The 18,919-nt window shown below is 43.6% G+C and overlaps 1 pseudogene across 1 annotated transcript; it reads left to right on the top strand.

Annotated features, from left to right (window-relative positions):
* The first annotated feature begins 2,655 nt into the window (after positions 1 to 2,655).
* LOC111529376 lies at positions 2,656 to 3,121 on the top strand (annotated as a pseudogene). Its single transcript, XR_002727410.2, has one exon. The product of XR_002727410.2 is annotated as a 40S ribosomal protein S15a pseudogene (transcript).
* Positions 3,122 to 18,919: the final 15,798 nt, after the last annotated feature.

Genomic DNA, 18,919 nt, shown 5'->3' with positions numbered 1-18,919 from the left:
TTTCTTTCTTTCTTTCTTTCTTTCTTTCTTTCTTTCTTTCTTTCTTTTTTCTTTGTTTCTTTTTTCTTTTTGAGACAGAGTTTCTCTCTTCCAGGCTGGAGAGCAGTGGCACAATCTCACAGTTGGTTCACTGCATGCAACCTCCTCCTCCCAGGTTCAACTGATTCTCGTCTTTCAACTATGTAAAACAAGTATTGACAGAAGTGAAGCAAGAAACACATAGCAACACAACAATTGTGGACTTCAAGACTCTACTTTCAATAATGACTAGAATAGTCAGATATAAAATCAGTAAGAAAGCAAAACCTGAACATTATAGACCTAAACAGCATTTACAGAACTCTGCAAAGGAAAGCACAAAAATAAGCAATATTCTCAATCATACATGGTACATTCTGTTAGGATACATGTCTTACTAAATTTAAGAAAACTGAAGTCATATAATGTAAATGAAACTAGAAATCAAAAGCAAGAAAAAGTGGCAAATATATAAAGAGAAAATTAAGCAAAATCTTACATATAGTCTTCCTCAAGTATCAGGTAATTTAATATTGTTAGGATGTCAGGGCTGGTGCAGTGGTTCATGCCTGTAATCCCAGGATTTTGGGAAACCAAACTGGGTGGATCACTTGAGGTCAGAAATTTGAGACTAGCCTGGCCAACATGGTAAGACCCCATCTCTACTAAAAATACAAAAGTTAGCTAGACTTGATGGTGGATGCCTGTAATCCCAACTACTCAGGTGACTGAGACTGGAGAATTGCTTGAAGCTGGGAAGTGGAGCTTGCAGTGAGCACAGCTCACACCACTGCCCTTTAGCCTAAGTGGCCGACTAAAACTCCATCCCCGTCCCCCCAAAAAAGTTGTCAGTACTACTCATGATGATATAAAAATGTAATGTAATTGTATCAGAATCACAATTTTTTTTTTTTTTGCAGAATTTTTGTGTGTAATTCTAAAAGTTGTTTAGGAACTGTGACTAGCCAAACACCCTTTAAAAAGAACAAAAAGGCATTACACTTTCTGATTTAAAATCATGATACAATGCTACAAAAATAAAAGCAATATGCTACTGCCACAAAAACAGATACATAGATGATGAAACAGAATTACAGACATCCCAGAAATAAACCCTTACGTACATGATAAAATAATCTTCCATAAGCTTTTCATGACCACACAATAGAAAAATAAGAATCCCATTAACAAACAATTTTCAAAATTGAATATTTACAGAGAAAAAAATAAAGTTGGACGCTTCCTTTGTACCATATATAAAAAGAAAAGTTTTTTAAAATGGATTCAGTACTTAAACATAAAAACTAATAAAATTCTTAGAAGTAAACATAGGGGAAAAGTTTATGACATGAATCTTAAAACTCTTTGCCTAAGTATGACATCAAATGCATAAACGACATGGAAAAGAACAAAAAAAAAGGGGGGGACTACATTAATCTTCAAGTATTCTACACATCAAACATTTAGTGGCATACAAATGTCACCTAATAAGTGGGTGAAACCTGGGCATGGTGGCTCAGGTCTGTTATTCTAGAACTTTAGGAGGCAAAGGCAGAACAATCACTTAAGACCCAAAATTTAAGACTAGCCATGAAGACATAGCAAGACCCTATCTTGTATAGGGTTATATATGTGCATACATACATATAACAAAAAAGAGTAAAAATGTTTTCAAATCTCATATTTCATAGGTGTTAATTTTCAAAATATATGAACTCCTAAAACTCAACAACAACAAAAAGTTAATAACTTTATTTAGAATGGCAAATGTTTGAAATGCCATTTCTCCAAAGACATACAAATGGCTAGCATTTAAAAGGATACTCGACATTACTCTTCTAGAAAAATGCAAAGCAAAGACACAATAACCTATCACCTCAAACCTATTTTTAAAATGGTATGAAAGCTCTTCAAAAAATTTAAAATGAGATTATTATATAATCTAGCAACTCCTTTGTGGGTATGTATTTAAAATATGCAACACATGATCTACAAGAGATATTTGCACACCCAAATTTATTGCTGCATTATTAACACAAGCCAAAAGGCAGGAACAACCCAGATGTCCCTTGACCAGTGAACAGATTAATAACAAGTGGCACATACACAAAGTGGAATATTATTCAGTCTTTAAAAAGTCACATTATATGACAATTCTTGAGAATATCATGTTAATTGAAATAAGCCAGGAACAAAGTGACAGTGTATGATTCCATTCATAATCAGGTATTGTAAGTAGACAAACACATAGGAACAAAAATTAGAATGGTCAACGGCTGAAGGGATGGTGAAATGGGCAATTGTGTTAAAAGGCATTTAATTTTAGTTTTGCAAGACATAGAAGTTCCGCAGATCTTTTGCATAACTATGTGAATGTACTTAACACTAATGAAATATACACTTCAAAATAAGAGGGTAAATTTTACATTATGTGTTTTTACTACAATTACAATTTTTAAAAGAAAAAATATAGAGTTATAAAGCTTTCCAAAAATTAAATTTTGTTCACAAAAGATTTTATCTCACACAAAGGAAGTATAGATTTATAATTAAACGCGTGGTGAAATTAAGACTATTTCAATGACTACTTAACTACACAAGATAAGACAATCATTGAAAATCAGCCAAGCTCTCTTTCCGCCATCTTTCCGCGCTGCCACAATGGTGCCCATGAATGTCCTGGCTGATGCTCTCAAGAGCATCAACAATGCCGAAAAGAGAGGCAAACGCCAGCTGCTTATTAGGCCGTGCTCCAAAGTCATCGTCTGGTTTCTCACTGTGATGATGAAGCATGGTTACATTGGCGAATTTGAAATCATTGATGATCACAGAGCTGGGAAAATTGTTGTGAACCTTACAGGCAGGCTAAACAAGTGTGGAGTGATCAGCCCCAGATTTGATGTGCAACTCAAAGATCTAGAAAAATGGCAGAATAACCTGCTTCCATCCCGCCAGTTTGGTTTCATTGTACTGACAACCTCAGCTGGCATCATGGACCATGAAGAAGCAAGACGAAAACACACAGGAGGGAAAATCCTGGGATTCTTTTTCTAGGGATGTAATACATACATTTACAAATAAAATGCCTCATGGAAAAAAAAAAGAAAGAAAGAAAATCAGCCAAAAATACACAAGATAAGCCATAAGCAAAGTTGGAGACATATTCATAGAGACAAATACATATATAATTTAATTTGGAAAACATATGAACGATTTATATTTTAATTAAACCCAACATTAGTTTCCTGAGTGAAATTTAGTTTTCAATTTGGGTGAATGAAGACCTTTCTGGGGTTAAATGGATTCTTTGTTCTCTGTTTCTTGATAAGGACCTGTGCTGGGGATTGGTCAGCTGCTCAAGTGCAATGCACTCAGTTTTGGTTCTGTGCCAGGATTAAACCTGCGATACTTCACATTTCATATATAAACCCCGATGAAGGGTTTCTAGGAGATGGCTGCCCCATAATGTATGTTTTGCTAAATGTTTACTATCAGTCTCACCATCATCCTCTTGAATGTGGTATTGTAAGTATTGTAACTAAAACTCTTCAGGAGATTCTACTTAAAACTAAAATCATGTATATTTCAAGAAACTCTCCTGATTTGAAATGCCTCTGTCATGTGTTGTCTGCAATCAACATCCTCTTTTAAAGAAAGTAGAAAGGAGAGATGAGGAAACTGACAGTGTTACTGAATGGGAGACAGAGGTGAGGATACGCATTGTGGATGAAAACATGAAAGTTATTTCTACAACTCAATCTGTAAGTATCTGACTGCCACGCTCCCTTGTGTATCAAATGATATACCTTTATTGCAAGAGAAGAAACTGCGCTGTTCACCTTGACATTGAGAGGCAATTTGGAATCTCTGTGATGATTGCTTAGGACTGAGGATTTAATGTGCTATTTTGTGTAAAACTTAGAAGCAGAAATGGGATTTAATGATCTTAACTATTATCCTTCTGAAAAACCTAACTTGTGGTTTTAAATAAAATGGCATGCTGCCTTCCACTAATCCCTTTTTAAAATAGGAGCTGCCCCTGCTTTTAACTTTACGAAGTTTACTCTATGAATAGATTGCACTATTAAAATTTTTTAAAAATCCACATTGACTTAAAGTGTACAGGCGGAGTTGGAAACTATAACATCCAAAATCATAATACATAGGTAAAACCCAAAATAAAATCAACTGCTGCCCTGGAACCTATTCTAAATAATTGAGATAATTAAGACAGTAATATGGAATTGTAAAGAAAAATAAGAAAAACACTTCCTCACAAAATCTTGTATGCAAACTTTTTTTTTTTTTTTTTTTTTTTTGAGACAGAGTTTCACTCTGTCACCCAGGCTGAGATGCAGTGGCACGATGTTGGCTCATTTCAGCCTCTGCCTTCTGGGTTCAAGTCATTTTCCTACCTCAACCTTCACTGAGATTACAGGTGCCTGCCACTACACTTGGCTACCTTGCATGCAAACTTGATGTATCATTTATAAAACTTTTTTTTAGACAAGTACAAATTCTACCATGACTTTGCATTCATGAAGTTTGGGTGTCTTGAATCTTTGACATGTAGTGTATGACAGTAAAATTTTACAGAAAATACACAATAACCATTAATAAAAGGTTCTAATAAGAGAATTTTAATACATAAAAATTGAAAAGACACCATAAATAATTTCTGCTATATTTTTAATATACTGATGCCATTCTTACACAAAATAAAAAGGCTGGGTAAGTTGTGGTCGCTCACACCTGTAATCCCAGCACTTTGGGAGGCTGAGGTACCAGATTGCTTAAGCCCAAGAGTTCATACAAACCTGGGCAGCATTCAGCGATCCTGTATCTACAAATAACAATAATAAAAAATAGCCAAGTGAGCTCATATACATTTATGGTCCCAGCTACTCAGGAGGCTGAGGCAGGAGAATTGCCTGAATCTGAGTGGTCAAGCTACAGTGAGCTGTGATTGTGCCATTGCATTCCAGCCTGGGTGACACAGTGAGACCCTGTTTAAAACAAAAAAACTAAACTAACAATTAGCCAGGTGTAGTGGCATGCACCTGTACTCCCAGCTACTTCAGAAGCTGAAGTTAGAGAATCATTTGAGCCTGGAGTTTGAGTCTGCAAGGAGCCATAATTGAACTACTCAACTCCAGTCGGGGTGACAGAGCAAGGCCTTGTCATAGATAGATAGATAGATAGATAGATAGATAGATAGATAGATAGATAGATAGATAGAATGCAGCTAGAGAAAGAGTAAATTTAAAGAACAACGTAGTATGACATAATTTTTAAAATAAACTTTATGTGTATCACTTAGAAATTTATAGAATGGGTTGGGCGTGGTGGCTCACGCCTGTAATCCCAGCAATCTGGGAGGCCGAGTTGGGCAGATCACGAGGTCAGGAGATAGAGATCATCCTGGATAACACAGTGAAAACCCGTCTCTACTAAAAATACAAAAAATTAGCTGGGCGTGGTGGTGGGAGCCTGTAGTCCCAGCTACTCGGGAGGCTGAGGCAGGAGAATGGCGTGAACCCGGGAGGTGGAGGTTGCAGTGAGCCAAGATTGCGCCACTGCACTCCAGCCTGGGCAACAGAGCAAGTCTCCATCTCAAAAATAAAAAAGAAAAGAAAAGAAAAAATAAATACATAGAACATAGCCAGAGGAATAAAAAACAACCACTTAACAGTTTTTCTCAAAGAAAAAAAAAGTGAGTTTGAAGAGAAGGGAATAAAGGGGAGACTTTCAGTTTATTATATTTTTATTTTTTGAAGCAGGATCTCACTTTGTTGCCCAGACGGAAGCACAGTGGCGTGATTACAGCTAACTGCAAACTTGGCCTCCCAGGCTCAAACAATCATCCCACCTCAGCCTCCCTAGTAGCTGGGAATACAGGTGTACATCACCACAACTGGCTGATTTTTGTATATTTTATAGATAGAGGGCTTTACCATGTTTCCCAGACTGGTCTTGAGCTTCAGGGCTCAAAAATTTCACCTGCCTTGGGCTCCCAAAGTGCTGGGATTAAGCCACTGAATCAGCCAAGGATTGTTGTTTTGTTTTGTTTTTGAGGTGGAGTCTCATTCTGTTGCCCAGACTAGAGTGCAGTGGCATGATCTCAGCTCACTGTAGCCTCTGCCTCCTGGGTTTAAGTGATTCTCCTGCCTCAGCCTCCTGGGTAGCTGGGACTACCGGCACCCACCACCACGCCCAGCTAATTTTTGTATTTTTTTAGTAGAGACGGGGTTTCACCATGTTGGCCAGGCTAGTCTCAAATTCCTGGTCTCATAATCCACCCGCCTCAGCCTCACAAAGTCCTGGAATTACAGACATGAGCCACCACTCCCAGCCACCAACTAAGACTTTTACTTTATAAAGACATTTATGATGGGTTCTTTTCTTTTTACAGTATGCATTTCATTTATAATTGTAGATACAAAACAAAAAGGCGATTGTTACTGTCTGGCATCAAGGCGGTAGTACTGTCTTCATCAATATTTGCACTTCATTAGTAGAAACCTGTAAGGGAAAGCCCAGAAAAACTCTAAGGCAAATAAATTACGCTTGCAAAAAGTGAGAGGATTATCTTTTTATTATAACCAATATTCCAGGTGAGGGCTGGTCACGATCTACCACTGCTCCATCTCACTCAATAACTCTCACACCTGCCAGGGTCAGAAGGAACAGAGAGAGGGAAAAAAGCCAGTGAGTTTTCTTTCCCACTAAGGACCTATTTGGCAAATTTCCTATCATGAAGTAGAAGATGGACTAAGAATAAAACTTGTGCCCTTGCAGATGCTAGTAGAGATGCACAAAATAGAAAAGGAGGTAAGCCTACACACTGTGAAGGCAGAGATCCAAGTGTTCACATTAAGAAAGCAGTATCAAACTTCAAAATATGGGAAAGATATTTTGAATAATGTCAATGAGGTCAAGCACAACATGCCCAGCTTCATAATCAATCCTAGCAGCATTAGACTGAGGAGATCTACAGGTAACTATGCTTCTTCAACAAATTCCACTGGAGAGGAAGAGCGTGGAGTCTGACAACATGACACAAATGTCACCAGTGTACAGTGACTTAGGTAGTGGGAGTGGAATCCCTACATATTCTCTGAATTGCAGTTACACAGTGAGCTCCCAGGAAGCAAATGGAATAGAAAAGGCAATACAAAAGATACCACTATAAATGGGGTGAGCATAGCAGGTTCACAATCACAAATCTAACCAGGAGACTCAAATCACAAGGAGCACCTAGATCTGTGAACAGCAGCTGTGGTGGCATCAGGTTCAACATTCTGAGACCGCCACTGTGGGCAGTGTCTTTGCAGGCACACTCAGCAGCAGTGTATCTGAACACAGATCCCAAGGCTCTTCTCTTCATTAATTATTAAGATGATAGATGATGGATAACCTCATGTTACAACATCCCCACTAACATTGTGGACAAGTGAATTCAGAAGCCCCCACCTAAATACACAGTAAAGAGTAGGATGAGAATACTGCAGGATAGGGTAGGAATGGGGGCACTCGACCCCACAGTGTCTATTTAAAATAAGAAAATGGCCCTAGTGTTGTGCTGTGGTCTCCCTATATATAATTCCTTATTTTTCCAATTTCATAAATGCCATACTGTTTTTCTTCCTTTCTTTACAAATGTGCTGACAAACCTATGTGTAATTAATCCTGAAGGGGTTAATTCTTCATAAAGTACAGTAACATAATTCAATTGCTATGACGAGGTTTTTCACGGTTTTTTTTATAGTGTTCCCTACCCACGGATCACAAATGAAAATTATAAGAACATATAATAAGAACAAGGTATTATTTTTCACACAGAGTAATACCCAGGTTTGTACAGATTAGATGCATCACGAAAGCTGGTATCATCTGTGAATCAAAGGAACCATCCTGAGGACATAAGGAACTTAGGGTCGTCGATTATTAAGAGGTTACCTGAAAGTAGAAGTTCTTCTGGGTTTTCATTGTCTAGACAGAAAAATTTAACGGATAAGCCCTAGCATATTAAGGTATATTCCTAACGTCTGTGGGTGATTAACTTTCCATCCAAAGCAGTAAAACATGATAGACTTCAAATGCTGCCCAAGTGCTCCGCACCTTGAAAGTCATTCCCACAAAGCTGGAGCACCACCTATTCCTGAGGGATCAGGTTAACAACTGTGTTTTGAGACACTTGTCAGTTAGGACTTAGTTGAAAGGAGGTGGTGATTTCAAGTGTGAAATATCTAAACCGTCATCTTTAGGTAGATTCTTATGGCTGGGAATTGTGGTTTTCTCCTCTGCTGTTAGCAAGTCCTGGGTAACCCAATAAATATCCTCTCTCACGCGTCAACTTCTATATCACAAGAAAGGTGCCGTAGAGGGTGATATTTTCACGAAGGAGCCACAGTCTGAATCACTCGCTGAAAGCTCTGAAGTTGTGCACGGGCAGGCCACCCAGCAGGTGGAATTCTCGGTTCCCATAGAGTTTAGCACAGCAGGCAGCTCCCTTGACTGGAAGAGGCGCGATGCTCTGGAAAAACCCCCGGGTATGGATGGGAGAGGACACCGAGACGTGCAGAAGGCTGTGCGGTGAGGAGCAGACCCCTCCGATTTGAGTAAAGGAGGTGCACTTCACAGCGTCACACCGACCTTACCGCCCAGCCCAGACCTGCCCCTCAAGTCCTCCTCCAGACTCCCTTGGTCGAGTGTGTGGCACAGAATCAGCGGCTGGCATCGCTTAGGAAGGAGCGAGGTCCACACTGCTCTGTCCCTCCCTCCAGGGCTGTGGACCACCGGGGAGGACAGGCAGAGCATGCTGAGATTGTAGTCCGCAGTTTGGCGGCCAGTGGGCTGGAAACCCTTAAGAGACCATAAGTCCCAGCACGCCTGGCTAGGTACACGCCTGACTAGGGACACACCTCTCTATTGTTCCCTCTGATACTACACACCACCCCCAAACCCAGCGCGTCAGGGAGCCCTGTGAGCAACCGGGCTGGAAATAGTAAAACTACTACGATTCCCAGGATGCCTTGCGACCTACCCACAGTCTGGACCCTTCCTCTAGGACTCCGCAGGGTCCCCAAACTGGGTGCATGCTGGAATTGTAGCAGGAGGAGCCGCAGACAAAAATCCTCAGACACCAGATTAAAGAAGGAAGAGGTTTCTTATTCCACCGGGAACTTAGGCAGACTCGCTCTTAGAGCGGGGCTCCCTGAAGAAGAAGCAGGTGGCCTTTTTAAAGGCTTACAACTTTAAGGGATCCATGTAAAAGAGTCATGATAAATCAAGCAAGCGTGGAAAACGTGACGGGGGCGCTACATGCATCAGCTAACAGAACAAAAAGTTTTACAGTGCCTTCTCATACAATGTCTGGAATTTACAGATAACACTAGCAGTTTTGGTCAGGGGTTAATATTATTATTATTTTAACCACCAGGGCCAGATGGTGGTGCCAAGGTCATCTAGCTATTTATCTTACTTCTGTTTCTTTCCAACTTTTTGCTTTCTCCCCCTTCTCCTGTCTTATAAACTAGGGAAAAGGCAAGACGGGGAAAAGCTGGGAAAGACAGCAGGAGAAGTGGTGGTCTCATTCTATATTTCCCCCCTTTGAGAATTTTCACGTTTTTAGTGGGAGTTCTCACTCTCATCTTCACTTTCTGAGTCTCTCTACGAGATAGGGCGATAGTGATTCATATAATATGCATGTGCTGAAGTTTTCTGATGAACCAAAGTAGCAACAAAACTTTTTATCATTTGAAAAAGCAAGAGTAATACACAGGGGACCAGCAAGCAAGTTCCTATTACTAGCAATACACCTACAATGAGGGTTTTAAATCCTCCTATAGCTGGAAACCATTTTCCAAATAAAGACTCAAGATCGAACTCATGCCAAACCTGTACAGGCACATGTGCCAACTTTGTCATGTCCCTGACTATGTTTTCAACCACCTGTCCTTGATCATCTATTTGTAGGCAGCAATTGGTTAAGTTAAATTTTCCACAGACTCCTCCTTTAGCTGCCAGCAAGTAGTCCAAGGCCAGTCTATTCTGATAGATAGCATTTCTCATTTGGTTTTCCTGCTGAGCTAAAACAGTCAAAGCTCTGCCAGTTTCATTAGTAATTATTTCTAAGATGACCTGCAACCATATGATCTGATTGAGCATGTAAGCGGGGGTTCGGTATCCCCATGAGCCGTCTTGTGCCCATGTGGTAGGCCCATAATATTGTATGATCCTTTCAGGAGGCCACTCATTATCTTTCCAGTTTCCTATAACTATGCCTCTCTTTTCTCTGGAGGCATAGACAGGGAAACCTAGGAACTCACCCGTTTTTACAGGTAATAAGAAAAAGGACGGTTTAATAGTGCCAATAACACAATTACCTGTCCATTTATTAGGTAACCGAATGTAGGCTCCGTGCCCATATATCCAGTATAGTCCAGCAGGAGCAGTCCAGTCCTGATAAAATTCTGGATGAGCCCAGGCAGTTTTTAATTTTGAAAATTTACTAAATGGGTTCTTTTCAGTGTGATTTGGGCCCCACCAAGTAATTGTTTTTGTTGTGCTGTTGTACAACTTCTGTCCTATACAATTAAGCTTTCCTATAGGGATGATGAAGTCTTTTCCTTCTCTAGCTACACAGTATTGTCCAATAATTGAGGTTTTAGGATCCAGAATTTGCTAGCTTGGGCCTTCTGAACTGGAATTATATCAGGAGCTGGATCAGTGGGCACCAACTCTCAGGCTTCCCAAGGCCATCGGTCTCCGATAGTGGTTTCCCCGCATACATAACAATAAGTAACATTAAGGGAATGAGCTACATTTTCTGCTAATTGGAGAAACAAGTTTTTTGTCTTTTTCAGAAGTTCTGGTGCTGGCAGATTCAGCTCCTCATAAAAGGTTTGAAACACTGGTTTGGGAGAGCGACTCTAGACCTCCCCTCGGACTAAAATGACAACATGGGGGTTTAACCTTGTCCCATCGAACCCTAGGATTACATGTTCTCCCGTTTTCCAATGGGGGTCTAAGGGATTGGTGATTATTAGTTCCATTGGGTTATAGTGACCAGCAGCACAGGAGAGGTTGGCTTCCCCCTTCCGAAGATGAACCGGGTCCTTTTTGTTCTTTTTCCAAGTAGCCCCTGACTCATGACAAACATATTTATTTTCTACTCTGTAGCTCCTTTCCCAGTTAAGAGAGCCACATCCTGTTCCTAGCTTGTTACTATTAATGGCTGCACAAGCGTCAAATCTTAAAGTTACTTGTTTGGGGATTCCTTTTTCTTCTGTTCTACTTATTATTTTACTTGTATCACCTAGGAAAAGGCCAGTTCTTAATCTTATTTCAAAAACGGTGGTTGCAGGGGACTCAGATGGGTTATAACACACATCAGGTTGGTCATTTCCTGGGCTACATACCTTGTACTGAGTGGCATTATACAAACAAGTTTCTTTCAATGTTCCCACACATTCATAATAACTATAGAACAGAAAGATTGTTTTAATTTGCTGTCCTACCTCAGTGACCTGATGAATACACTGGGAACAGTCACCAGTTTGAGTAAGGTCAATTGAAGTCCTTACTGTATAAGTCCAAAATTTAAGAAAAATGAATCCCATGAGAGATTCCTCATGCTTTGGCCGTGCGTGGACCAGTCAGCTTCCGGGTGTGACTGGAGCAGGGCTTGTTGTCTTCTTCAGGGTCACTCTGCAAGGGTTGTCCGGGCTTGGTCTTGCCTCCCAGGTTTCAGGCTCTGCAGGTTTTACGTGGCTGTGGTGGATCCGGGCTGGGATTCCCTCTACCTTCACAGTGGTGGGAGTGGTCAAGATAACAGTCTGGGGTCCTTTCCACCATGGGCACAAAGAGGCTACGTTCCAGTCCTTGATCCACACTTGATCACCTGGGGAGAAAGGGTGAACTGGGGAGAATAAGCTAACAGGGCATCTCTCATTTACCCAGGCTGAGATTGTTTGTGTAATTTTCCCTAAAGTCTGTAACTGTCGCTGTAACTCAATTTCACCTAACTCTCGGGGAGTGCCTGGAATATGGGAGGGGGCCTATGATATAATATTTCATAAGGGGAATATTCTGTTCTTTTAGAAGGGGTACATATAATTTTAAATAATACCATACGGAGGGCTTGTATCCATTTTAATCCTGTTTCCTGACATACTTTCCCTAAACTATTTTTGATAGTACGGTTCATCCGCTCCACCTTTCCGGAACTCTGAGGCCGGTAGGCAGCATGCAATTTCCATGTGATCCCCAATACCTTTGCTGTCTTCTGTACCAAGTCAGCCACAAACGCTGGCCCATTATCTGAGCCGATCCGTAAGGTCAGTCCAAATCTAGGAATAACATCTCGAAGAAGCACACGGGTTACTTCACAAGCTTTCTCAGTTCGTGTTGGATAAGCCTCAACCCACCCAGAGTAGGTACACACAAGAAGTAGTAAATACTTGTCACCTCCACACTTTGGCATCTCTGTGAAGTCCACCTGGAGGTCTTCAAAGGGTGCTGCTCCATAAGCTTGTATGCCGGGCGGAATGGCTGGACCTTGTCTGGCATTATGCTGTCGGCAGGTAACACACTGCTGCCTCACCATTTTGGCAAGGGCTGACAAATGCGAGATGTAGAAATACCGACCTAACAACTTTTCAAGTGACTCCTGACCTAGATGGGTGGTTTCATGCACAGCCAGTACAACTGCAGCTCCTAGCAGCTGTGGCACAGCTACTCTCCCATCTGGTAACTGAATCCATCCTTCCTCCATCACTTGTCCTCCCTCTGCCTGGAGAAAGTCCTTTTCTTCTTTAGAATAAGTAGGTACAAGATCAGGTGCTTGAGGGAGCAGGGGGTCTGTGATTGATGCCCAGAAGGGGGCAGATGCTGCTTTTCAAGCCTCTGAGTCAGCGCGGGAATTCCCCAAAACCACCAAGGTAGAAGCTCGCTGCTGTCCTCTGCAATGCATAACTGCCACCTTGTGGGATTTCCATACTGCTTCAAATAATTGCAAGATTTCTTGTTGATATTTTATGTCCTTTCCCCCAGAGTTCAATAGGCCCTTTTCTTTATATAATGCTCCATGCACTTGAAGGGTTAAAAAGACATACCCAGAATCAGTGTAAATGTTTACGATCTTACCTTCACTGACTTCTAAGGCCTGAATTAAAGCAATGAGTGCAGCTTTCTGGGCTGAAGTGCCCTGGGGCAACAATCCGGCTTCAACAACAGTGTCCAGGGTTACCACTGCATATCCTGCACATGTCTCTCCTTGTGGGTTGATGAAGTTGCTCCCATCCACGTATAGTTTCCAGTCTACTGATGCCCAGTCTACTGGTCCTGGAGGTCAGGTCTGCTAGAGTAAACTGAGTCCAACACTTCTACACAGTCATGCTTGACAGGGCTCTCTGATACCAGGAGCAAGGTGGCGGGATTCAGGGTATTACAAACCTCAATGGTTATGCGGGGATTCTCACTGAGCAAACTTTGATACTTGGTGAGTCTAGCATTAGTTAACCAATGATGTCCTTTAGTATTCATTAAAGTCACCACAGCGTGAGGGGCCTTTATGTTCAGGTTTTGCCCAAGAGTCAGCTTATCTGCTTCTTGTACTAGCAGGACAGCTGCTGCCAAGGCCTTCAAACACGGGGGCCATCCTTTAGAAATCCCGCTAGTTGTTTAGAGAGGTAGGCCACAGGCCTCAGCCAGGGCCCCACAGTTTGGGTTAAAACTCCAACTGCCATCTTTTCTCTCTCTGACACATACAATTTAAAAGGCTTTGTCAGATCAGGTAGCCCCAAGGCTGGGGCTGACACAAGTTTTTCCTTTAACTCAGGAAAGGCTTGCTGTTGTTGGGATCCCCATTCAAAAGGTTCCCAGTCCCCCCCTTTGTGACCTCATACAAAGGCTTGGCTAATATTGCAAAGTTTGGGATCCACAGTCTGCAAAACCCCACAGCTCCTAAGAATTTTCTCACCTGCCTTCTGCTCTTAGGCTCCAGTAGATTGCAAATGACCTGCTTTCTTTCTGATCCCAGGCTGCGCTCCTGTGGGATAGTAAATCCCAGGTAATGTACCTGCTGTCGGTAGATCTGAGCTTTTTTCTTGGACACTTTATACCCACAGTCCTCCAGGTGCCGGAGTAGGGCATCCATTCCCTTGGCGCACCCGACTGCCATGGGATGTCCCAGCAGAAGGTCATCAACGTACTGGAGCAACACACAGCCTGGGTCTCTGGTGGCAAACTTCTGGAGGTCTCGAGCCAATGCCTCCCCAAAGATGATGGGGGAGAACCCTTAGGGAAGCCGGGTCCAAGTGTACTGAGTAGTGACACCTGACTCCGGATCTTCCCACTGAAAGGCAAACAGCTTCTGGCTCTCAGGGGCTAATCTGATGCTAAAGAAAGCGTCTTTCAGGTCCAAGCAGGTGAACCAGATGTCCTCAGCTGGCAGCAACTCCAGCAATGTATATGGGTTAGGTACCGTTGGATGTAGTCACTGTAGCTTGATTAACCAAGCACAAATCCTGTACTGGCCTGTAGTCCTTGGTCCCTGGCTTGGGAACCGGCAGGAGGGGAGTATTCCATGGAGACTGACAAGAAACTATAATTCCAAAGGCTCTTAGGCGCTTGAGATGGACCTGGATACCTTCAAGAGCTTCTCTGGGGACTGAGTACTGTTTTTGCCTAACCGGCTGGGCCCCAGGCTTAACTTCTATAAGTACGGGGGCTTTGTTGACTGCCAACCCTGGAGGGTTGTCTTCCACCCACACTTTTGGCCACCGCTTAGCCAGAGCTGGTCTTATCTCTTGGCCTGGCTCAGTTAAGAAAAGTCTCCATTCCTCCTCTCGGGGTACCGTAAGGGTCATAATGACTCCTGTTCCAGGTAAGTTTAGCAGCAAAGAGCCATGCTCTGTAAAAGAGATAGTGGCTCTCAGCTTGCTAAGCAAGTCCCTTCCCAAGAAGGGCAAGGAACAGTCAGGCATGTACAAAAACTGATGAATCACTTTATGTCCTCCTACAGTACAAGTCTGAGGCAAGCAGAAAGCTTGCTTTGCTGAAACCCCCATGGCTCTGATTATGTCAATAGTCTTTTTGGATAAGGGGGCGACTGGGGTGGTTACTACAGAATGTTCAGAACTGGTATCTACAAGAAAATCAATGTCTTTACCCCCGACTGTCATCCTGACCATAGGCTCTTTGGGGGCACATGAGCCTGGTCCCCCTCAGTCCAACAAACCTTCTGCCAGGTTGAATAGGGTCCCTTCCTTCTTTCTGGGGCCTCCTGCTCTGAGTCTCCTTGTTTTCCCTTTAGCTGAGGGCATTTGTTCTTCCAATGTCCCATTTCTTTACAATAAGCACACTGGTAATGCTGCAGACTCTGACAGCCAGGCTGAGTTTCTTTCCCGGGGCCACCCTTCCCTTGCCTCTTTGACCCCTCTAATTGCTGCAGCTAACAGGTCGGTATTTCACCGGGTCTGGCGTTCATTCTCTTTGTGATTTTCCTTACGGCTTACTGCATCCCTGTTTACAAACACCTGGTAAGCTATTTCTAATAACTGTGATGTATTCATCCCTGCAAACCCAGCCTGTTTCTGCAGTTTTCTTCTAATGTCTTCTGTGCTTTGACTAACTAAAGCCATGTTAGTCATGTTAGTCATGCGCTGATTTTCACGGCTATCGGGATCAAAGGGAGTATACATATGATAGGCCTCACACAGTCTCTCATAGAATTGTGCTGGACTTTCTTCTTTTCCCTGAATGACCTCAGAGACCTTTGTTAACATTTGTGGGCTTCTGGGCTCCCTTCTTTAATCCTTCCAGGAGAGCGTCCCTGTATCAGTTCAGCCTTTGCACACCCTCTCTTTCATTTGGGTCCCACCGGGGGTCAGTTCCTGGTAACTGGGTCCTTACATACTCCTGGGGGTTTTCGTAATCAGCTGATACATGTTCTTCTAGCCACTTGGTTGCTGCTTGGAGCACTCTCTGCCTTTCATCTGTGTTAAAGAGGAACATGAGCAACTAGTGGCAATCAGCCCAAGTGGGGTTATGGGTCTGGATAATAGCTTGGAGCAAATCAATTAGAGCTTGTGGCTTTTCAGTATAGGACAGGGTATTGTTTTTCCAGTTGAGAAGGTCGGCAGAGGTGAAGGGCTGGTACACAAAAACACACCTCTCCACCATGTGACCATCCTCATCTATCCCAGTATACCGCTGCTCTCTCAGGGGCATCTGTACCCCAGTTTTGGGTCACAAATGAGCTGCCAAGGGAGGGGTTTCTCCTGAGGCTTCACCTCCTCTCTTATCTACTCTGGGTGGCCTAGGGATATGTTTGTCTTGTGGAGGCACAAGCACTGTGGGCTCAAGAGTGGGGAGCCTCTCTCCCTGGTAAGGGGAGGGCATCACTGGGATCACTGGTGCCATCTCCTGCGATGGATCTTCTGATGTTGGGTTGAACAGAACTTCAGGAGTTGATTTCCCTCGGCGAGTGGAGTGGGATCCTTCCTTGGCTATCCGTCCCTTTGCTACTAGCACTGCTGCTGCCTGCCCTCTTAGCCACTGTGGGGGATCTAGCACCAGCTGTAACCAAGTGTCTATGTATGGGAACTGGTCTGAGTGTCCTGACTTACCAGTTACCTTGTGCCATACCTTAGAAACAAGGACCTGTCCAGGCTTCCTTCTGATGGCCAACCCACTTGTAATGTTGGCCAATCTATTTCACACAAAGTTCTAAGTTTTCCTGGTGTCATAGTAACCCCATAGTCTCCATTAAATCCCTTCTTAAAATTTTTCAACATAGTTCCTAGTGGAGTGGGCTCACTTTGTGTCTGACCCATGTTTCCTACGAGACAAAACACCAGGCTCACACCACACACACACTACAAAACAAAGAACAGGTAAAAAGGGCGCACACACACCTTTTCAGTTTATACCAAACCAGAATCAAAACCAAAATCAGAGTATCCAGAAATCCAAGCCAGGTCAAAACCAAAACCAAAGTATCAAACAATTCAAGTCAAGTCAAAAACAAAAACCAAAGTGCTGGTACAGGCATGCCATGGGTGATCAGGCCACGCTTCCACTCAAATGGAGTGGGCAAATTCCAAAGACTAGCCTTACCAAGCTTCAGATGTCTGGACTTAACATGCCTGTTCCTTCCCGGTTTTCAGCCACTGTGTTGATCCTCCACGGGGGCCTGCTGTGCACAGCTCTGATGAGGCATTCCACTGGGGCAATTGCCTACCCAGGAGCGCTCTCAGGATCCGCATCACTCAAGCTGGCCAAAGTCCCTCACAGTCCCTCTAAAGGGCAGGCATAAGCTGCCTAAGGGGCTGCCACGACCATCTGCTAATCACCTTGCTTCCCGGTCAGGGAAAGAAGAAATATAGCAGGACCAGCCGCAGACAAAACTCCTGAGACACCGGATTAAAGAAGGAAGAAATTTTATATTCAGCCAGAAGCATGGGCAGACTAGCGTCTTAAGAGCCGAGCTCTCTGAAGAAGAAATATGTGGCCTTTTTAAAGGCTTACAACTTCATGGGATCCATGTAAAAGGGTCGTGATAAATCAAGCAAGCTTGGAAAACGTGACGGGGGGGCTACATGCATCAGCTAACAGAACAAAAAGTTTTACAGTGCCTTCTCATACAATGTCTGGAATTTACAGATAACAATAGTAGTTTTGGTCAGGGGTTAATATTATCATTATTATTTTAACCACCAGGTCCAGGTGGTGGTGCCAAGGTCATCTAGCTATTTATCTTACTTCTGTTTCTTTTCAACTTTTTGCTTTCTCCCCCTTCTCCTGTCTTATAAACTAGGGAAAAGGCAAGACGGGGAAAAGCCGGGAAAGACAGCAGGAGAAGTGGTGGTCTCATTCTATAGGATTCTAGTCTGGTAGCCCTGTAACCAATGAACTGGAAACTGTTAAAAGACCATAACTCCAAGCATGCCTGGCTAAGGAAACACCTCCCTATCCTTCCCTCCAGTGCTACACACCGCCCGGCAGCCCGGTGCATGCTGGGATTACAGTCCGCAGTCTGGGGGCCAATCGCTGGAAATCCTTAAGAGACCATAACTCCAAGCATGCCTGGCTAAGGAGGCACCTCCCTATCCTTCCCTCCAGTGCTACACACCGCCCCTAAGCCCAGTGCATGCTGGGATTACAGTCCGCAGGCCGGGTCCAATCGCTGGAAACCCTCAAGAGACCATAACTCCCAGCATCTCTGGCCAGGGACGCGCCTCTCAATCCTTCCCTCCAGCCCTTACACACCGCCCCCATCCCGATGCATGCTGGGATTGTAGTTCGGTAGCCCTGCGACCAATGTGCTGGAAACCATTTAAGGACTATGACTCCCAGGATGCCTTGCAAGGGACCCACCCTCTTGATCCTTCCTCTAGGTCTTGGCACCGCCTCTAAGCCCGGCGCACGCAGGGATTATAGTCAGACTGTCACGACCAGAAGGCTGGTTGTGGATCTGAGACTACAGTTCCAATACTCCGGGGAAAATCTCGTCTTCTCCTCCCCTCTCCATGTTTCCAGTGCAATTCCTCCCTGCTGAGAGGAGCCTATCTCTTCCCAAATTTCTTCTGCCTGCGAGGAGACAGCTTGGCCAGGGCAAGTGGTCTCACTTGTAATTGTGACAGTCTCCCCAGGTGCCAGTTGCATGACTAATTGTGCCTGAAGTTTGATTTCCCTCTGACAAGAGAGATCCCGGAAGCCTCTCACAGTCTACCCAGTGTTGCCATAACGCTTGCTCTCAGGGAGCTGGGCGCGCCCAGCCCTTTGCAGGGCCCGTTCCTCAGCCCCGCCCCTTCTCGTCACCTGTCTCCCGCCACTCCTCTTTGAACATGCACGGGGCAACCGTTCGGTGGTGGGGACCCAGGGCCTCTTGGGA

Source organism: Piliocolobus tephrosceles, unplaced genomic scaffold (assembly GCF_002776525.5).
Source record: "Piliocolobus tephrosceles isolate RC106 unplaced genomic scaffold, ASM277652v3 unscaffolded_446, whole genome shotgun sequence".
Classification (NCBI taxonomy): Eukaryota; Metazoa; Chordata; class Mammalia; order Primates; family Cercopithecidae; genus Piliocolobus; species Piliocolobus tephrosceles.
This window is presented reverse-complemented; position numbering and strand designations above follow the sequence as displayed.